The sequence below is a fragment of the Aedes aegypti genome, chromosome 3 (assembly GCF_002204515.2).
Source record: "Aedes aegypti strain LVP_AGWG chromosome 3, AaegL5.0 Primary Assembly, whole genome shotgun sequence".
Classification (NCBI taxonomy): Eukaryota; Metazoa; Arthropoda; class Insecta; order Diptera; family Culicidae; genus Aedes; species Aedes aegypti.
The window spans coordinates 214963089-214985239 of record NC_035109.1 but is presented as its reverse complement, the minus strand read 5'-3'; the positions used below and the strand labels follow the sequence as shown (position 1 = coordinate 214985239).

General features: G+C 39.8%; 1 protein-coding gene across 4 annotated transcripts in view; it reads left to right on the top strand.

Moving 5' to 3' along the window:
- The window catches only part of LOC5570034 (somatomedin-B and thrombospondin type-1 domain-containing protein), a 254422-nt gene that overhangs the window by 91369 nt on the left and 140902 nt on the right, over positions 1-22151 (top strand). The window contains exon 3 of one of the 4 annotated variants that reach the window (XM_021848701.1): positions 21221-21467. The exons of the other annotated variants lie outside the window; for them this stretch is intronic. The gene's annotated coding sequence lies outside the window, so the exon portion shown is untranslated. The remainder of the gene's footprint in view (positions 1-21220; positions 21468-22151) is intronic. 4 annotated transcript variants of the gene reach the window in all.

Genomic DNA, 22151 nt, shown 5'->3' with positions numbered 1-22151 from the left:
AAGTTTTCGTTGATAAAGTTGAATATCTAACGTCAGCGCAGTATCACGAATTCGTGAGAAGCTTGCAAAATCTTCGGATGCCTTTCAGTGTAAAATTGTATAAAATTTTAATCCATGAATGTTGGATAAGAAGGAAAAATTAAAACTGCATTTTTGTATCTTGGTGATATATCCTTCCAACAGAAAAAATAACATACAGGGGGTTGTCAAAATAACTGGGACAGGCAAAAATTGGGTCAACATCGAAATGCTGTAACTTTGTCAAACATTGACCGATTATAGTTCTTTAAGAAACCTTGGAGATGATCTATGACCACCAGAAACCGGTGATAATCTAGATTTCCGGAAACATGTCTTATGCAGCCAAATTATGATTTGTTTTTAGCAAAGTCATCAGTTGAAAATTCAGAATTATATTTGCACATGGAGATAGAAGATGAAACTCTGATGTGCTTGGTGCGCCAGGTATTAAGATCGGTCCAGAAACAACCAAGGTATGGGCATTTCTCCGGAATCGGTGCCGGTAGTGGACCCGAATTAAAATCAAATGATTTATCCACTCAAAATATGTCATGCAATATTGTTTTTCTCCATAACTTCATAGAAATTTCATGTTGAAAAAAATACATGTCATCGCTTTGAGTTTTGTTCTATTGCTGGAATGGTGATAAAAATGCGTTTTTCAAAAAACTAGGAAGTGCCTTGCTAAATAACTTTGAGTGGTATCAGTTTTGAATATTGTTTGGTTCCATAGGTGAAGGAATTTTGAAAATCGCTTTGAAAACGACTGAAAAACACATGGGCAGAGTTGCACTTTCGACTCTCTGAGTGGGTTGGGTGTACAGGTGTCATGAAATATCACTAAAGCCATTAATGGAACATATGTACTTTTATTTATTTATTTTTTGTGTTACACCAATTAGTTTGATAAAACCTCGTTAACAATGTTACACCAATTTACTCGGTCCATGACTGTGTCCCTCCAGCTTCGATTTTGGCCCACGCTCTTCAAATCCTGTTGCACCTATACAAGCCACCTCGCTCGCTGTGCTCCCCGCCTTCTTGTGCCAACCAGATGTTACCGTTGAGATACGCTAACGTTGTAAGTTATTTGTTAAGAATAGGTTTGTCAATTGGTTAGTATTCGTTAGTAGAGTTAATATTATATTGTGTTAATTGTTATTCTTCTGTTTGTTAAATGATGGTAGACTGTTAGAATATTATTATCTATAAGAACAAAATTTGTTAACACACTTTCACCACACACTGAACAAGTCTAAGACAACACACATAAAATTGAGCCAAAAAGGGGAAAATGGGATGCCACAGGTAAATCCACGTCGAAAAGAGAAAGTAAAGGACGAAAAGGGCAGAGGGAAAAGGGACAGGCATCTGGGTCGAACTGAGCTAAGAGCAAAGCCTATTCAAGTTAGAACCTCGAGGCAACCAGTTCGCAAATCAAACTATATACCCGGTGTACTTAAAATAACCGTTGGTCAAGATGTTAAATTCTAGTAACAGTCGTTGTGATAGATAACCGAATCAGGTATAAAGAAAGCAACTACCAACGACAGTTTAAAGTAAATCCTGCGCTCTGTTAAACCGTTGCCCGATTCCGTTCTCCCTCAGGACCCATTATTATAGGCCGATTCCGCCTGGTATAGACCACAAGCCATCCAGAGCATCCAAATGGCTTCAGGAGTCGCCCCAGAGACCCAGACCGTCGTAGAGAGCCCTCCGACACCCAGGACGCTCGCCCCAGAAACCCGTTAGTCATCAAGCCCACATCGAATTCAGCCCAGCAACCCCCAGGACAACCCTCACGTGCTCCACTTCCGGCCGGCCGCAACGTTCCACACTTCACACCCAGACACTACACACACCAGTAAGATCAAAAAAAATCTTTGCAGGATTGTTATCCGGTAGTCTTGCAACATGCCCTACCCAGCGCACTCTCCCGACTTCGCCACCTTCTGGATACAGGGTTCGCCGTAGACCCTAATGAGTTCATGGTTCATACTTCGCCGCCACACACCGTTCTCCTGCACCGCCACCGCCAAAAACGGTCCTAAGTTCCGTCATTCGAAAACTTCAAGTGCTTGCAGGTACTCTTCCAGCATGTTCCATGCTTCATGTCCATAGTGGACCACCGATCTTCTGAGCGTTTTGTACATTGTACATTTGGTGCGGGGGTTAATCTTTCTCGACCGCAGCTTCTTGTGGAGCCAATAGTAGGCGCAACTTCCACTGATGATACGTCTCCGTATTTTTTTGTTATCAACCGTTGACAAGGAATCGAGAAAGACGAACTCATCCACCACTTTGAAAGTATCCCCGTCTATAGTAACACTGCTTCCTAGGCGGGCTCTATCGCGCTCGGTTCCGCCTATCAGCTTGCACTTCGTTTTTGACACATTCGCCACCAAACCGTGTAACTAATGAGGCAGCCCTCTATCCGGCATCAATGAGTTACCACAGTTACCTTTTTCCTTCCATTTCCCATCTGGCTATCTCCTACCTTTCATTCTCTCTCTCTCTTCTTTCTTCTGCTGGTACCCGAGCAGAAGAAAATAACTACTGAATACCGAATTGAGGTATTCCATACCAGACAATTTCCAATACTTACAACCTGAATGAGGTATGAATTAGCCCTGCATAAGAGGTAAAATACCTCAGATAATACCTTCTACATATTCTACAAATAGCAAGCTGATAATTAGATCAGATATTGTAATACCTAAATAATACGTGATGGATGTTCGTATAAAAGTGAAATTTTTCAACAGTAGTTCAATACCTCCAGCAGTTCTCAACAGCTATCCAATACCAAAATGAAGTATTTTTGATTGTTTTAAACATTTTTTTTTTTCAAATACTATTATAATACCAAAATGAGGTATTGATAACTAAACAATACCTAATTGTGGTATGATACCAAAATATGGTATGCGAGTTATTCTTTCCTGCTCGGGTAGCGAGGCCCTTTCTTCGTTCCGCTATCACGCCTTCGTCCTTCCTTCGTCGTCGCCGGTTCGCTCCTCTTCTCGGATGGATTGTGACCGCGACTCCTCTCATCGCTTTCTTCCTCCTGTCTTCACCTTCCTTGGCTTGACGATGCTGCGTTGCTCCTGGGAAAATGGCGTTTGCGGACGCGGCTCAAATGCAAGACACTATTACGCTCGCTTTGCAGTCTCTAGAGTAAAGTAAGCCTCTAGAGCCCTGCAGCGTACTTCAAGGCAGTTGAACCACACAAGATCTTCGGGTCTACTGCGCGTACTCTACGGCCTACTTCACATCAAGGATCCCGTGGGCATTTGGGAATCAAATAGGGGTGGTGATGAGGACAATTGGGGTTCTAGTCGAGAGTCTGTTACCAAGTTGATTCCTTTTAATCCACACGGCTAAATCTTCTGCTTTCACGAGTTTAGGGTTTTATGACAATTTTTCCTTTTCCTATCCACGTCTATCTCGCTTATTAATTGGTTCAATACTGATGCAAAGTAATGGTGGGCGATTATCTTAAAACCCTTACCTAGAGTTTCCCGTAATATCTGGATTCGGCCCATCATGGCTCCTTTTACGCCACACCCAATGGCCACGCATACTTCTCGTAAAAGGACGAGTGGTAGTGAGTAGCGGAACTATTTATGTGGCTACATGCTGTTCAGTGGGCAATTTAAAACATTTTAAAGAAGGAATATAATTCTCATTATGCCAAATGTCCACTATGCCAAAGATCTGAACCCTTCAGTAGCATTCCGTTACACGAAATGTCATTAACTTTGGCAGCTACGTCCCAGATCATATGGATCTTTTCGGGTTTCAGTTGATTGATGACAATTCGCAACGTAAAACAAAATGCGTTTGGGATCAAACTCCTCAATTTCTTGCTTCTTCGCAAAGAAACAGAGAGTTGCATATTGTCCATCACTGTAAAGATCTTTGGAACCGCTTGCTTGAGTCCTGGAACAGAAGCCCTTCCAAATATGGATACTGCGAAAAGCCAACGTGTGCACGGCCTACCACGAAGCCGACGGCCTCGTCCGGGTTCTCTACTGAATATTATTTTTGTAACGTGAGAATACAGCTTGCGAACCCCTGAGCATAAGTCGGAATTAGTTTTTATGAATGTTTTGTTTACCATAAGTGTCCAGCCAAATGTCAACTATGTCACAAGTAGTGAAAACAAGCGACAGAATGGCTGAGGCAGAAATATTTTATTCTAACGTGTAGAAATCACCGAATATGTAAGTTATTTGTATGTATTATGTAGTACGTTTAATAAAATATTGTTTCTAGCTTTGTAGCATGCGGTAAAATTCAACTCAGCGTTTTATTTACCCTGCTGGAAGATCGGTGATTCTGCCTTGTTTTCAATAATTTTTGCAGGTCGTTCTTCCGCCATTCGTATCGTTTACGAAGGAGGTTGAAGTCTCATCCGCAACACGCACACTTGATTTCGTTCCATCCAACGTTGCACGAATCAGTCTAATCAGTTTCGCCGGAAAATCGTGTTCTATCATTATCTGCCATAACTCATTTCTCTTTACTGAATCGTACGTCGCCTTGAAATCAATGAACAGATAGTGAGTCTGCAAGTTGCCTTCCCGGAACTTATCAAGGATTTGTCGCAAGATAAACATTTGATACGTCGTTGATCGGCCCTCACGAAAACCAGCATGGTATTCTCCGATGAAGGACTCCTCCAGTGGTCTCAATCTGTTGAACAGAAGACGCGACATTCTTATGTACGTTGAATTGAGGAGCGTTATTTCTCGGTAACAAAGTACGGTTGAGTGTTTCGTACAGCTGCTCACTACCGTGCTTCAACTCCTTGATCGCTCTTCTTATCTCATCTAGCGTCGGGGGCTCCACAGCATGTCCTTCGTTGCTGATGATTAATCTGTTCTCAGACGCACTCGTGTTCTCTCCGTTCATCAATTGCTCGAAGTATTCTTTCCACCTGGCATCCACCAAGATTTTATCTGTCAGCAAGTTACCTTCACGGTCATTGCACATAACGGGAGACGGCGCTGTTTTTCTCTGTACGCCTTTGACAGTTTCGTAAAATCTCCGCATTTCGTTTTGTTCCATGCTGTTTGCGCCTCAGTAATGATATCTTCTTGATACTGCTTTTTCTTTCTGTGGTGAATTCGTTTCTCGGCTGCTCTACCTTCCTTGTACCGTGATGCATCAATACCCGGACACTTAAGTAGATACAAGTATTAGAACTCAGTCTTAGACAAGTATTTTTCGATTTAAATTGAAATGTAATATTGACGCATTTAGATATATACCAGATCTTAGTATAAACGATGGTTTTCATGTCAAAAGTTATGAAAATATAATGAAAAACATTAAAATAATCAACCATGTTCTGTCCCTAAATCCGGACATCTGACTCATACCTTGGTTTGAAATCCGGACACTTGTGAATCAAAATCCGGACACCTGTATCGCAACATGAATTATTAGAATAAAATCGATAAAATTGCATTTTAATTAACTTACAGGGTCATTTGATAGAAAATTTGATGCAGGCGTTTGATCTGTTAGGCACATAAAGAAATCCATTTCAGTGAGTTTGTGGTTCATTTACCTCTACTTGTTCAGGAGTCTTGCGAACACATGCGATTGGATACTTGGTGTTTAATAAGCATCAAATAACACATCGCACTGATTTTCTTAGCACTTATAATCACTCGTAACACTTTAATTTCAATATTTTTTGCCTTTCGAGTATATCAACTTTAAAAATATTGGCTTACGAAAGTAAAATACAGTGCTCTCCAATGATGTCCGGATTTCAAGCCACTTGTCTGCCATTCCGGACTGTCTCTTTTTATTCCACTTAGAGCATATTTTCACGTTTTATCACAAATGTAGTGCTTCAGAACATCGAAATATACGTGACGTTCACTTATTATTCAGAACACTTCGAGAATTAGGTTGATTAAACATGTTATTGTCAACTGAACATTGCAACGCGTAGTTGTGCGTTCGTCAAGACTTTCTTTTGAATATGACCAACACTGCAGAGAAATCACGTCAAACTGGAGCTACATTTTTGTTTTTATTGTTATTAATTATCAGGCAAAGGTAACTAGATCATAAACGTAACTAAAATGCTTAATAGCCTTGAAACAAGAAGTTATGGATAAAATTATACAAAATATTGCTCGTTTCTACATTTAATTAATGATAATTATCAGAGTGTCCGGATATTGGTGCCGTCCGGATTTTGATTCACCACGGTACCGCTCTCTATTCTGCCTGGTACCAGACACTAACATCCGGCTCCTGGCAACATTCTTCTCATCCACCACATTCTGGCACTCCTCATCAAACCAACCATTTCTGGGTCGTCTCTGAGCATTACCTATCACATCTCGTGCTGCGGTGCTCATCGCAACCGTGGACAGACTCCTAAAGATTGTTGTGGTTGTAGTCTACGTTGTATCCCCTTATCCGCTCATCAAGCGGTACTCGTCTGCTACACCTTCTGTTGATAAGCGCTGGCTATTGAAAGGCAACAGTCGCTGTGTTCTTGTGTTCGCCATGCAGAATCGTTCATTAATCGGTTTCCACCTCATAACTCGCTCCATCTGTTCCCCGATCACTATGAATCCGACACTATGCTCTGCCTTATCGCTGCCACTATGGTAAATGTTGTATTTGAGAGCTGTGTTGGCGACGGGATCCATCGCCCTGAATTCTCGTTCTCCAGTTCTAGGCCATCTTACTTCCTGAATAGCAGCCACGCTCACTCCAACCTTCTGCAATTCACAAGCCAAAAGGCTCACTCGTCCGGTTTCACTTAACGTCCTGACATTCCAGGTACCAAGTTTCCAATCATAGTCCTTATATCGTTTCCAGGCCGATTGCTGAAAATATCGTTCGTTATTTCTCCTTTCTCCATTTTTCGTGGTAGGTAAGAAATTCGCAATACCTACATCACGATGGTGGGGCTGCCACCTTAGGTGTAGCTGACCTGATACAGCATTTCATACTCAGCCGCTGGATGCCAGAACAGACCCTGTTTGAGCCGCATCTCCTCACTCTAGCAGATGTCAGAAGGACTATAGTACCCAGGCTGCACTACCAGCTAAGGACCCAACCCTTAGCTGGCGGTCTTTGTCATCGTTTGACCCGTGGAAGCATGAGGTAGGGACTTGAGAGGACTAGAGCTATGTTGGACGCTCCTTCCCTGTTGTCGGCTCACCATTTCACAGCCCCCCGGAGCAGGCGATACTCAAATGAAAATAGAATTTTACTCAGATTTTGTATGTTTCCTATGTAGAACATATCAAAAACTTTCTATTTGGGTAACAAAGCTCTTTGTTATTCCTGTATTCAATGAAAAACAAAATGTTGTTTGACAATAGTATGGTACAATGGCGCTATTATAGCTGCTAGGGAGCTGAAAATGAATTTCGATTATTTTAGATAGTATCGAACTGTGAATCAAGGACGCTCAAATAAATAGCGCCATAGCTTAACATATTATGTGACGGTGTATGGCGAAACAGCCGTAAAAAGCCACTAGTGCGACTGTATGAGATCGTCTTCTACGTGTTTAAAACGAGTGTTGGAAGTCGAGTCTAGTACACAACACTGAAGACAGTTGAGGTCGAAATACGCGTATCTGTCAAAGGATACAAGCTCTAGTGGAATTAAATGGTATAGTACTAAATTCGGTTTTTTCATCTACTTGGAATACTCACCAAAACGATTTCATGCTTGCTTGTACATTAAAATTAAATGCAGCATGTTGTCAACTGCTGGCCTTAAAATCGTTTTCATTTTCTGTCTGTCACTCAGGCTCCAAACATGTATTACGAAATATATTATCAACCCCCGTTACCGTCAACAATTTTACCACAAACGTTTCAATTAATAATGATTACATTCATTTTTATCATTGTGGTTTCGTATTCCTCATCTACCTACGCTTCTTATTATCTGGACAGGAAAAAACTTTATTAAGCCACCTAGCGGTGTCATTGCTTTTTTCATGCTGATATGCTTCGCGTTAGTTTAACAATGAAAGCACACAAGAAAAGGGATTCAACTCCCTTTAATGCTTGAGAATTTCTAAGGTTGGCACCAACACCTTCAGCATTTTCTTATGCGTTTTTTTCACTTTTCAGTGATGCTGCAATATTTCAGTATATAGGGAAAGTGTACCAGTTATGGCCATAGGGGTTCACTATTTGGCCATATGCAAAATTTCGATAACTTTTACATTTTTAATCTTTCTGAATGTTTTAACATCAAGATTTATCCTTTATTTTACTGCTAAAACACAAAAGATTTTTCAAAATGTGACGGCATTCCAGATATCACGTATGGCGAAATAGAGAACCACTATGGCCATAACTGGTACACCTACCCTACCTATTTTTTACCGTAGTTATACAAATTCAGGTCCATAAAAAGTCAGGTGAACTGGCAGAAAACGCTTTCGCTGGAGTTGACCAGAGCCCTGCCCTGACGTTGTCAGCAGAGTGGGTGTATCCAACCGATAATAGAGAGACAGATGGTCCCTATCTAAAACCCTCTAGCGTACATCCGTGAGCGCACTAACGATGCTGCGTTTTCGAGCGCTTGTAACCAGCAGAGAGATGCATGAATGTTAAACAATCCCTAGCCGGAGTGCTGCCCTAAGCACACGTGACAAATGATGACGTTGGTGACGTGCAGTCCGCCTCAGTGAATGCCACAAATGGAGTTTCGCTGGGCTAGCGGTAACTGGCTTAGCGAAAGTGGTTAAATGTCAATTAATGGTGTCAGAGAGTGGTTTTTTTTTGTCCGAAATTTCACTGCCAGTCATACGCAAGAATGGGACTGCCCGATTCATCAAAAGCTTGTTAAATTCTATCATGATTTTATTCCTATTTCTTTTTAAACTGCTGATGGGCATTTTTTCTATGACTACTAATTTTAGTGGTTTAAGCTTATCAATGTAGACAAAGTTGGCTTTGTGGCCCTGCAATTAGTGTCGTTGAGCCATGTTAAATGCGTGGGTTCAATTCCCGTTTGGAAATTATCATGTATTTTCATCTCTGACCTCCGATTGAACAGCTTTTTCATCCAAAATAGTTTTTCATAAGTAAGTGGAAAGAGAGTGGTATAGTAAAGAACATGACAGTTTTCAGTATGCAATCTACGAAATACTCCGTAACCACGCAACGTAACTCATATTATTAGAGTTATAAAAGTAAACCAACTGTGATCTTTTGTCAAAGTATATATTTTATGGTTGACCTAATCAGAGATACCGCCGATGGGGGTGACAATGACTCAGAGGAGTAAGAATGGCTCAAAACATAAGTTGAAAAACCTCAGCAAATATTTGAAATGCTGGTGCATTCTTGTCAGATGTCAAAAGCTATCACCAAAAAAATAACACTGGGACAATTAGATAATTTTAAATATATCAAAGGTTTTATTCACATCAATCATTGGCCGATTGGTATCAAATAAGGTTTTTTGAATGTTCTTCTTCTTTCTGGCGTTACGTCCCTACTAGGACAGAGCCTGCTTCTCAGCTTAGTGTTCTTATGAGCACTTACACAGTTATTAACTGAGAGCTTACTATGCCAATGACCATTTTTTGCATGTGTATATCGTGTGGTAGGTACGAAGATACTCTATGCCCTGGGAAGTCGAGAAAATTTCCAACCCGAAAAGATCCTCGACCGGTGGGATTTGAACCCACGACCCTCAGCTTGGTCTTGCTGAATAGCTGCGCATTTACCGCTACGGCTATCTGGGCCCCGAATGAATGAATTTGAATGTACTTATGCCCATGTTTGCAAGGATGGCGTAAGCGCCACTGATTTTTTCAGCATATTTTCGTTTTTTGAACAACAAATATCGAATGCATTAGGAAAAATCACGCCAGGTGTCTAGATGAGGGTTAGAACAAAGACCCTAGATCTTATTTTTTGTAACCATACGCTGAATAATGGTAGTCAAAATGCTGAAATTGTCAAAGGCGCTTACGTCGGCCTTGCTAACATAAGCAGTATAGTAGGCAAATAAAATGTTGACCCAAATTTGATTTAAATCCTTATTGGTCATTTACACATTTGTACTTCGTAAGGATTGTCCCATATGCATTATATATTGTAATGTATATTGCCTCAGGCCTTTCATTATTCGGAATGGAATTACAGCTCCATTGAATGCAACAAAACGGATGAAGTGAAACTTTAACAGAACGGTTCAAATCGCGTTCACTCACTAATCACCTGTAAAGTTATCAAACTCGTATCGTATCCGAACATTTCCAACAATCCCAGGTGGCTTAGTATAAGCTATTATACACATAGGCACCATTCCACCAGGTGGGACTCGTCGTTAGTTAATCTCCATTCGATTGCCGTTTTCTGCCGCCGCGTCGTCGTTACTCTGGATCGACTAGGTGCGATACTGCGACAAAAATAGCTCACATACTAGCGCATTCACACACTCAGATTGTTTCGCATTGTGCAATTTAAATACCATCAATTCATTGGAGTTGTATGATTGCAGTACAGTTCACACTGGATGTCTTTTATGCAAAAAGCAATCAAAACTACAAAAACACAATTAAATATTTAGCCTTTGAATTCCTCTACTGTCTACTATTTCGTTTTTCTGTCTACTTTACTTTCCCACGAAAAAAAGAACCCTAAATATGACCATTTCACTAAGAGAAACATTTTGCCAATATTAAGCAGTTTTCACAACTCGATTGCTTAAAATCCACGAATAGAAGCAACTAGAGCATATTTATTATGCGAATTCAAATGTAACACGATGGAATGTACTCGAACATTATTTTTTGAATCACGTGATAAAAGTTACATCACAATTATTAGGTAAAATATCGTTAAGCCAAATTTAGTCCAGGTTTAGTAAATTTTCTCCACTTGTGCGGCAGGTACAATCACTAATGAGTTCATAATTAGAGGTTCCCCTAGTTGAAGCCTCCCACAGCTCACATAACTTTTCTCGCAAAGTATGCCGAAAGCGCTAAAACTGGGCTAGCAAAATTCCCCACTGCGGATTGATTATTTTACATCGTCAGGATTGGTTGCTGTTTCAGTAAAGTTGTTCCACTGAGTTCTTTTCAGCGTATAATGCTGACGTTCTAATGGACTGCGTTCAAAATATATCATGTTTGTTATTTAACAGTTAAATTTTCTTCATGATTGTTCAAGTTTGTTAGCGAATTTACCTATCTATACATATAAATGAAGCAGAATTAAATCAATATGACACAGTATGGCATGATAACGGCTCAATGAATTTAAATATATTTTTTTTTTTCAGTGTTGCATTTGTTCTGAGCTCCACCTTCTTCAAGTGAAGGAAAAGCTTTGAAAAATCACCTGAATACAAAACGAAAATTTAATATGGTACCTACGATGACATATTATATGGAAAATATAATGGAGTATTTAGCCTACTTGATGACATGGAAAAATTATGAAACTGTGTCGAAAAAGTTATAATTGGTTTCCAAAAGTTCTGAAGAGCGCTCTTATGATTCATGATTATGATTCAAAACAAATAAGAAGTAAAAATTCATGGTTTGAACCAAAAATATGGAGATTTTATGGTGGTGCATGCCTTCCTTAGCCTGATAGTGGTGTCCGCGGCTAAAAAGAATATCCATGCTGAAGATGTTTGGGTTCAATTTCCGGTCGGTCGAGAATATATTTATAATGTAAATTTCCTTGACTTTCCTGGGCGTAGGGCATCATTGTACCTGTCACACCATATACTTATGCAACTTTGGCAAAGGAAAGTACGCTCTAAGTTAATAGCTTTGGAGGTGCTATTAGAAAATTAAGCCAAGAAGCAGGCACTGTACTATTAGAACCAATAAAAAGAAGAAAACGGCGTTTTTATGGATGAACCAGCTCCGGTCTGAAAGCCTCTTTTCCCAAGTAGCATTTTTAGTTTTTTCATTTACTACGAGCTGTTGTTACCACCATATCGTTAAAACTTATTTTAGAACTTAACAACCTTAATAAACCTTTGATAAAACTCTGTTAAATCCACAAAGGCCTACACTACAGGAGGTTGTTAAGACTATACCTTAAAACCGGTTTTAAACTTCTTAGTTATGTTTCATATGAGTCCATCTACCCTTGTAGTAAACTATAAAACATTCATAAGAGCTATTTTATAGTCTTATTAGGCTCATCTAGTGGTATGGAATCTTTTGCGATATCCTAAAACACGAAATAAAACCAATACTAAGAGCTTATGATTGAACAAACATCAGCCAACAAGTTGTTTATAAGGATATGCCTTTTTTATAATATTGAAACCATCATGATGTCTGCCGACTATAATAATCATTTAAAACAATTATTTTTTGCGTTGCAGAAAATTTCCTTACAATCGCGTGAAATTCCTGCCAATGAAAATTTACTGGTGGAATGTTATACAATTTTTCGATTAACAACAACGCGCCACAAAAATGGCATCATAATTGGCTATCTTATATTTTACTCCATTCCATTTTCAGAATAATTTCATGCACATCTCAATCATAAATTGAAATTTCCCACGCATATTGTAATTATCAACCCAAAACGGCGACAATAAAAATTGATTCCATCCAAATAAATCTTGCTGGTCTTGTCTGGGATAGTTTAAGATCAATTGGTGATTATTTCGAACAATATAATCCTTCAAAAGTGCTTTTGGTCTTAAGAATCCTTGCGCGAAATCCTTCACTGGATAACATATTCTTTTTTTTTTTTTTTTTTTGAGGCACTCCGTGCTCGTGGCCACTACTGTGCCGGAATCAGTTTATCTGTATCTTCCTTACCGATACAGTTCTATTTTTAACTAATCTATATTTACATCTGCTTTCACTCTCTTCTGCTCTTTTGCTCTCACACCGAGCAGGTAGGAGAGTGCTCTGCTGTTGGTCCAATCGATTTCCATAAGCCATAGTCCATTTTGCTCTCGTGGTGGTTCGTTTTGCCGTGTTCCTGAGTCGTTTGAGGCTAGCTGCCTGCGAAGTGGGTCAGTTTGTCTCAGTCACCATCTGAAACTGACGGAGGATGGATGTGCTCCCCTATGCACGGTCCTACGTGCGGCGTCTTCTGGTGGCTGGACGGGTTATTTTTTGGAGGGGCTGGGAATTGAATCCATGACCTTCCGCTTATGAAGCGAAAGCGTAACCTCAAGGCTACGGACCCCCCTAATAAAATATTCTTAAATCACATTATTTGTTTTATACTAAGACGAAAAGCTTTTTGGGAGCCTTGGTTTAACCTTAATGCACTCAGGAAAGCTAGTGCTTTCAAAAAGGTAAACAAATTGGAAGATTAGATTTCGTGATGCAGTTCAATTTACTAAATTCGTGCTGTTAGGTATCTAACTATGTTTTTTATCGGAATGAATTGGTATGATAAAGTTCATCGTAGTTGATCGGTTATACTGATGCAGAAAACGGTAGGTGATAGATGCCTGAAAAATGAAAGCTTTCTTCGTTTAGTTAAGGCTCAAGAATCCATCATCCAATCATCAGCAATCATCAAAACATAAAAACCAGTTTTTTCGTCCAAATTTAAATAATCCCCCATGAAAATCTATCATCGAATTACAAATAGCAAGTGCACTGCAATGATAGGTTTTCATGAGCATTGCTTCGATTTGGAGCAAAAAAACTGGTTTTGAAAATTTGTAAAACGATGATGGTTATTTTCCTCTTAAGCTGTTGTGTACAGCATAGTTGTACCACTAGAACGGGAAGTTCAGGCAAGCATGGGAGAAACATATTTCTACATATTTCTATATGTACGGAAGTCAGATAATTCTACGAGAGGAATATTTTATTTTTGCGTTCTGATTAACTCATAATTCTCTACAACATTATCATTATCGACATAATGATATTGATAACCACACGCAGATTGCATTCCAATAACATGCATCAGACAGTTTAGATTTGAGAAGACTTTAACATGATTTAGTGCAGTCTTAGTAGTTTAATCGATGTCTTAATAAGACAAAGAAGCTGAGGTTTTAGGTATAGGTTTTAATATACACTACAGAGCTTCTTCAAAATACAATTTATTATCAACAAATTTGACCGGCAAATAAGTTTAAACGGAAGCACTTATAGGTATCAACAAAGCACTTTAAAGTGTGTTTTACCGAAAAGAACGTTCAAGACTTTTCAATGCTTTATTAAATCTGTTAGGAATGAATGCATCTCTAATAAAACCTCCATTAATATAATCTAAGTTCAAAGAGCACTTAAATTGTTACTTGGGTAATAAAGCAAAAAAAAAAATGGCGCAAGAAACTAAGCGAATTTTAAAGTAAGCAATTATAACCTTCAATTATAACATTATATTGTGTTTATTTTTTCAACCCATTTTGAGTCTTTCAGAAATGTTTTCTTTTATAATAAACTAGTGGGCCCGGCAAACTTCGTCTTGCCATCAAGTAGGCTGTTGAAAAACGCCATGGATCGTCCCATACAAAATGACAGTTCCGTTCACGCTCGTTTTTTCCGACTTTCCCGGTGAATATCCTGGGATTTTCATACTCACAAACACGTCGGAACACTTGACAAACAAAACAGAAAAGTAATCATTCAAATCGGTTGACCCGTTTGGAAGCCATTTCGTGACATACAAACATAACTCCATTTTTATTTATATAGATTTATAAAAAGTTTATGAAACACTCCATATATTGATATTTTTACGAAAGAAAAGATAATTTAAGTCTTTAATTGGTCGGTGTTCAGAAAGACCGGAGAAGATTATATTTTGACGTTCTAGAGAATCAGGACTACATCATTTCTGATTTTTTTTCGATGCTATTTTGGTACGATGTATCATCAAATAGATAAGCTCCTTTAAAACAGCTAATATTGCAAACATTTTGACATTTCGAATGTCTGGTGTACATTTTACTGAAACCATTAAAAATCACTTGGTCCAGTCTGTCTGAACACCGACCAATTCATATATACTCAATCGAATTCAAAACTATTCACATGCATTCTACTATAGTGTAATTGATTTTTAACTGTATAAATGTACCATACATATTTAAAATTTTGTACCGAATTTTAAACAAAAGAATTTTTGGTAAAATTGCCCATTGTTTGAAAAGAAACAAATTCATCAAATTAGTAGTAGTCAGAAGGTCAGGATGATTACTCTGCAAATATGAATATGTTTTTTTTTTCTAATAGCGATATATTTGGGCCTAAACGTTTTAGCAAACCTATCAGCTGTTGAAAGTTTGGTAAAAATAAATTTTACTGTATTAGTGTGTTAAGTTTATTTTCGCTTTAATTTATTCAATTTCAAAAAAAAAAATACATGGCATCACTAATTACATCTTATATTAAAGACATTTTTGTCAAAATAATCCCAATGTCAAAACAATTGAAGAAGGTTCCCATATAGATGTTTACCCTAATTGTTTAACAAATTTGTTGTTTGAAGTAAAAACTGAAAACTGAATTCTACCACAAATAACTCGAACTTAGGGAAGATTCGAATATGACATCCAACGATTTTAGGGATTTCAAGACCCCGCTTCCCCCCTGTCACGCTTTTTCCAATACCTAATACATGCCCTGTCACAGTTTCGTATAAAAATTTTCTGGATAAATAATAAAATACTATTGGCAATAAATTTCCTAATCTGCTTAAGTTTAGTCAAGAGCATATGATTGTTTAATAAAGTTTAATTTTTGTATCAATTGACTCCGAAATAAGCCTGATGTCATCTGAGGGATTCAATAGAAACGTAGAAACAAACAGAGTATAGGCAAAATGATTGAGATATATCTTATAGTTTAAAAACTTTCACCTATCTCGACTATTCATTTCATTTATTTAGTTAGAGTAAGGTGGGGCAAAATTTCGACCTAAGTGGTATAATGAAAATTCCCAGAAAAACAATGGCAGTTGAAAACAAATAAATACCACACAGTTAACCCAGAGTAGCACAATATCGGTCATATCAGCTGATGGCTGATGGACTAAAACTATCAATATCAGTTGCGAACTATCAATATCACTTGGATCTGACAACCAACAGCGGTGATACGACATCGCACTCTAGATCACAACCATTGCAGAATGAGTGATCACGTGGTAAATACCCACGCAATTAATATTTTTCAGTGACCAACACACAGTTTCAATCCGTGTGCAGCACTATCAAGAATATCGTACTGATAAATTGCCATTTTATTTGCTTAATTTAAAGCTAAACTTGACCCATCAGTGATATCCATAGTCTATCGCCATCAATGCATTAGTGATGGAGTAGACAGCATGATGTTGTTGTGATATGGAATGATCCGAATTGTATCGCAGTCGGCCTGTACAAATCAGCAAATTTAAAGCGTTGATAGTGACAGCAAGCAACTCTGGTTAACCTTCAACAAATTGCCTAAAATTTCGCTAAACAAACTTGTGTCAAAATATTATACCAGCCGTAACTTTATGTTTGCAGAAAATACACTATAAATTTTCATAATTTTTTTTTATAATTTTATTTAGTTGGTGTTATATAAATTAATTTGATAAAACCTCGTAAACGATGTCACGCCAATTTACTCGGTCCATGGCTATGTCTATCCAACTTCGATTTTGGCCCACGTTCTCCAGATCTTGTTGCACCTGGTCAAGCCACCTCGCTCGCTATGCTTCCCGCCTTCTTATGCCAACCGAATTCGACGCGAACACCATCTTTGCAGGACTGTTGTCCGGTAGTCTTGCAATATGCCCTACCCAGCGCACCCTTCCGGCTTTCGCAACCTTCTGGATACTGGGTTCGCCGTAGAGCCTAGCGACCACGTGTTTCATTCTCCGCCGCCACACACCGTTCTACTGCACTCCGCCATAGATCTTCCTAAGCACCCTTCGTTCGAACACTCCAAGTGCTTGCAGGTCCTCTTCCAGCATGGTCCATGCTTCATGTCCATAGAGGACCACCGATCTTATAAGCGTTTTGTACATGGTACATTTGGTGCATGGTACTTCTGGAGCCCATAGTAGGCACGACTTTAACTGATGATGCGTCTCCATATATCACGACTAACGTTGTTATCAGCCGTTAACAAGGATCCGAGGTAGACAAACTAATCATTACCTCAAATGTATTCCCGTCTATCGTAACACTGCTTCCCAGGCCGGCTCTGTCTCGACTATCAGCATGTTCTTTATTTTTGACGCATTCACCACCAGGCCGACATTTGTACAGGTCTGCTACCGTTCCAAATGTTATGCCGACAATATCCATATCATCCGCGAAGCAAACAAATTGCCTGGATCTTGTGAAAATCGTACCTCGGTTATTGAACCCGGCTCTCTGCATGACACCTTCTAGCGCGATGTTGAACAGCAGGCACGAAAGTCCATCACACTGTCGAAGTCTCCGGCGGGATTCGACCGAACTGGAATGTTCGCCAGAAATCTTCACGCTATTCTGCACACCGTCCATCGTAGCTCTTATTAGTCTTGTGAACTTCCCGGGACAGCTGTACTCATCTGTGATTTTCCATAGCTCTCCTGAGGTCGCTTTAAAATCGATGAACAGGTTATGCGTTAGGACTTGGTATTCACGGCATTTCTGGAGAATTTGCCGTACAGTGGTCCATCGTCGAGCAGCCGTTGATTAAACCAGCTTGAGAACTTCCCGCAAACTCATTTGCTATTGGTGATAGACGACGGAAGATAATCTAGGATAGAACTTTGTAGGCGGCATTCATGATAGTGATCGCACGATAGTTTTCACATTCCAGTTTGTCGTCCTTATTGTAGATGGGGCTTGTGGTATGCTTCCACTCCTCCGGTAGCTGTTCCGTTTCCCAGATTCTGACAATCAGCCGGTGCAGACAGGCAGCCAACCTCTCCGGGCCCATTTTGATGAGTTCAGCTCCAATACCATCCTTACCAGCGGCCTTGTTCTTCTTGAGCTGGTTGATGGCATCCTCAACTTCCCTCAATGTGGGGGCAGGTTGTTTTCCTTCATCCGCCGTGCTGACGTAGTCACTTCCTTCGCTGTCGTGACCCTATGCGCCTGTGTTCTCCGTGCCGTTCAAGTGTTCAAGTGTCAATTACCTCACGTCCGTCCGTCAAGATGCTTCCGTCCTTATCCCTACACGTTTCGGCTCGCGGCACGAAGCCTTTCCGAGATGCGTTAAGCTTCTCGTAGAAATTTCGCGTTTCTTGTGAACGATTCAGCTGTTCCATTTCCTCACATTCCGCTTCTTCCAGGCGGCGCTTTTTGTCCCGGACCAGGCGGGTTTGCTGCTTTCGTTTTCTTTTATATCGCTTCACGTTTTGTCGCGTTCCTTCCTGCATCATTGCAGCCCGCGCTGCATCCTTCACCTCCAAAATCTGCCTGCATTCTTCGACGAACCAATCGTTACATGTCCTCCTTTCCACGTACCCGACGATGCTCTCGACTGCGTTGTTGATGGCTGCTTTTATGTTGCTCCAGCAAGCGGATAGTTTTGGGCGCAGTTTCACCATCAAAAGATAATGATCAGAGTCAATATTAGCGCCACGATAGGTTCTGACGTCGGTTATGTCGGAGAAGTGCCGTTCATCGATCAAAAAATGGTCGATTTGCGATTCTGTCTGCTGAGGTGATCTACAGGTGTATCGATACTGGAGGCTGTGCTGGAAAAAGGTGCTACGAATGGCCATATTCTTGGAGGCGGCAAAATCTATCAGTCGTAGGCCGTTCTCGTTCGTCAGCCGAAGGGCGCTAAACTTTCCAATCGTCGGTCTGAACGCCTCCATCTGGCCAACCTGAGCGTTCAAATCTCCTATGATGATGTTGACGTCGTAGCTTGTGTAGCGGTCGTACTCGTGTTCGAGCTGCGCGTAAGATGCGTCCTTGTCATCATCAGTGCTTCCGGAGTGAGGGCTATTCACATTTATGATGCTTAAGTTGAAGAGCCTGCCTTTGAACCTCAACTTGCACATTCTTTCGTTGATCGGCCACCACCCGATCACGCGCCTTTGCATATCACCCATCACTATAAAAGCTGTTCCCAGCTTCCCCGAGTGTTACCGCAGCTCTGGTAGATGGTATGATTACCTCTAAACATTCGCATCATCGAACCTGTCCAGCACACCTCCTGCAGCGCTACGATGTCGAATCCATGGATCTTCAGTACATCGGAGAGTATGCGTGTGCTTCCGATGAAGTTGAGAGATTTGCAGTTCCACGAATCAGGTTTCCAATCGCTAGTCCATTTCGGTCTTTGCCGATTGTTCTGGTCCGTATTCTTTCGTTGACGTTCCTGTGCTGGTGTATTTTTACGGTTGGCTTGCAGGGCCTGACACCAATTCCCTAGATTTCCGGAGGACCATTCCTCCTGAATTTTCGGATGACCATAGTGCGCAGTTAAGCTTAGAGTCCTTCTCTGGCACTCGGACGATGATCAGCCGCCCCTGGCATGGGGAACATACGCTGTTGTGCGCCGCTCCTAACATGGAGTACAGACGCTCCAGGTTTGCAGAAGCAAACCCCCCCCCCCCCCTTTCCTGTCAGCATACGACCAAAGCTCCCAACGGGGTTGGTTACCCAATCTTCCCCGAGGTTGCTGGTACCCCGGTCAGTATCACGAGGAGGTAGGGATAGTAGTTGCTGGGCAAGAGTCTCAGGACCACACAATCAGATCTATTTTATTCCTACAGGTACGCGAGGTACCAATGGCCATAAAATATGAATACGGCATTATTATTACGCTAGATCACCATAATGTTCCATTTTGTACCATGGGCAACGACTCTCCACGTGCAATACAAAAATACGCCTAATTTCAAACGACGTAAAGACCGTGTTATTTCAAATACAGATGTAAAAAAACTGAGTCATAAAAATATTGCAAGCAAAACAATGTACTACATTATGATTCGTATGAGCATTCCAGAATTTCAGAAACTCAAAATTAGATAAGCACAAGCACTGTTTACTAAAACGGTAGACCTTGAAACTGAAATGACGATTGAATTAGTCCAAATTGCGATTGCAACTCTGCCACCTTCATCGCGATTTTTTTCATACTGATGAGTTAAGGTAAGCATCACTGCAAACCCCTCGGAATGATCTGTTGAAACCGCTGTCTGCCAAACAATTGAAGTACCGTAAAACGGGGTAGCTTTGATAGTATTTTAGAAGAAAACTTGAATATTTATGCATGCAGTTCAAAAAAAATATAATTTTTAGTTTTTAAAACAAGTACTAGCATCGATTTCTGTTGATAGATTGACTAAATAATGATTTTGAATGGATATATAATTTTTCATACAATGGAAAGTCGGATTTCTGTTTTGGAGTAACTTTGATAATGAAGTATAAATCGAACAAGATTGAATGAATTATGTAACATTTGTAGGACATTGCATACCTCTAGGCGTTTAACGTTATATGGAAATTTCTGTCTTAGATTACAAAAATGGTCCCAGATTGTGAAAATGCTTTTCGTTTGAAAATTAGATCATATTCAAGTTCTATGATGACTAGGCTATCATAGATAAGTGACCAACTATTCAAAACTACATCAAATAGCGATCGTAGAACAGATTGCTTTTAAGCGTTTCGAAAATGCTAAAATCGTATCAATGTTTAATATTCGTATATAAAGCCTCAAATGATATGGATTCAAATGAAAACACCTCTTATATGAAGTGTCATACTAACATTCTTTAGTTTTGTTCAACCGATTAACAGAAATTATGATATTTTATTTAGTATGTGGTGGTATCAAAGTTACCCGCATTATCAAAGCTATCCCGTTTTACGGTAGACTTTTCAGCACTGTCTTTTCAGATCCATAAATTTGCACGTGTACCAGTGCGTTCGTGAGACTTGTCCTTCACTTTGCTAGCAAACAATTATTCATCAACTCATAAATTGGAACATTGTCAGCCACGGTTCATTCAAGATTGTTAAGTATGGATGCTGCCACCTTCAAGGATTCAAAAAGACCACAAGCAGCACTGAGCCTTTGCAGTCATTGACATGTTTCGATTAATACCGAGCATGCTGGGCCAACATGTTCTCATCGGCGTTGGGTCTCTTGGGTCTCACCACCATTAGCCAAGAACGGGGGGATATAAAAAACATGTCACATATTTCATTTCTACGATATCATAAAATACCTACGTTGAATTTCATTTCTTCGTTTCGTTTTTATTACGTTTCATTTCAGATTAAAACGGAATTGGCGCGCAGCTGCGGTACCCTCTGCACAACAAAACGAGTCCCATTCGCGAAGGAAGAAAAATTTCATGATTCATGCAAACGGAATTTTTGCCACTACTATTCTAGAAGTGCTGGTTATGGTCTGGCTAACAATATTTTGGCTTGAAGAAACGAGAAACGCAAAGCGTGTAAACATGAAATAACTCTTTGAAAATTCATACCAGCTGTGATATGTGCTGATTGTGTTTTCCAGTGTGAATAAAGTTTCCTTTTGTTTCAGCTCTCGGTTGACGTGATTATGGGAGGGATCAAACAAAATCGCAGCTACATTGCATTTGGGTGTCCCAAAACTTAACTTTGTCAGAAAACTTGGGGAATCGACCTTCAAATGATAGTTGAGGATGTAAGTGTAATAGAAAGAATGAAGTACGTATGGGCTGTTTTTCATATAAAATGATCAAGTTTGGAGGATTGGACCTCGGCTTCTAGTGCTCCGATTGAACTGATATGAGCGTCGCTGAAGGCTCAGAAATTGCAAGAATTTCACTCAACAGTGAATTCACAACATTTCAAACAAAATCTATTGAGTTGTTGTAAAGCTTCCATTATGCGAAAAATGGCATAAATTTTATTTATTCATATTTTAGAAACATACAGTTTCACTGAAAAATATATAATATATTGTACAAACTTGTTTGCCGTATGACAACAACTTTGCAGAAGGTCATATTGCTCTTAGTATTTGCATATTTTTTTTTTTCAAATTCGAAACTTTGTTTCCTTTGTCAAAATTTTCCTCTATATGTCATTTTTCAGAGTTCCCACCATACGAAAGCTTGATTGCAACATCCTTATGTACCTTTTAGAGGTTCAAACCCCAAGTTTTCTAACAAAGTGAAATTCTGGGACACCCTAACATGCAAAATATCCTGACATCG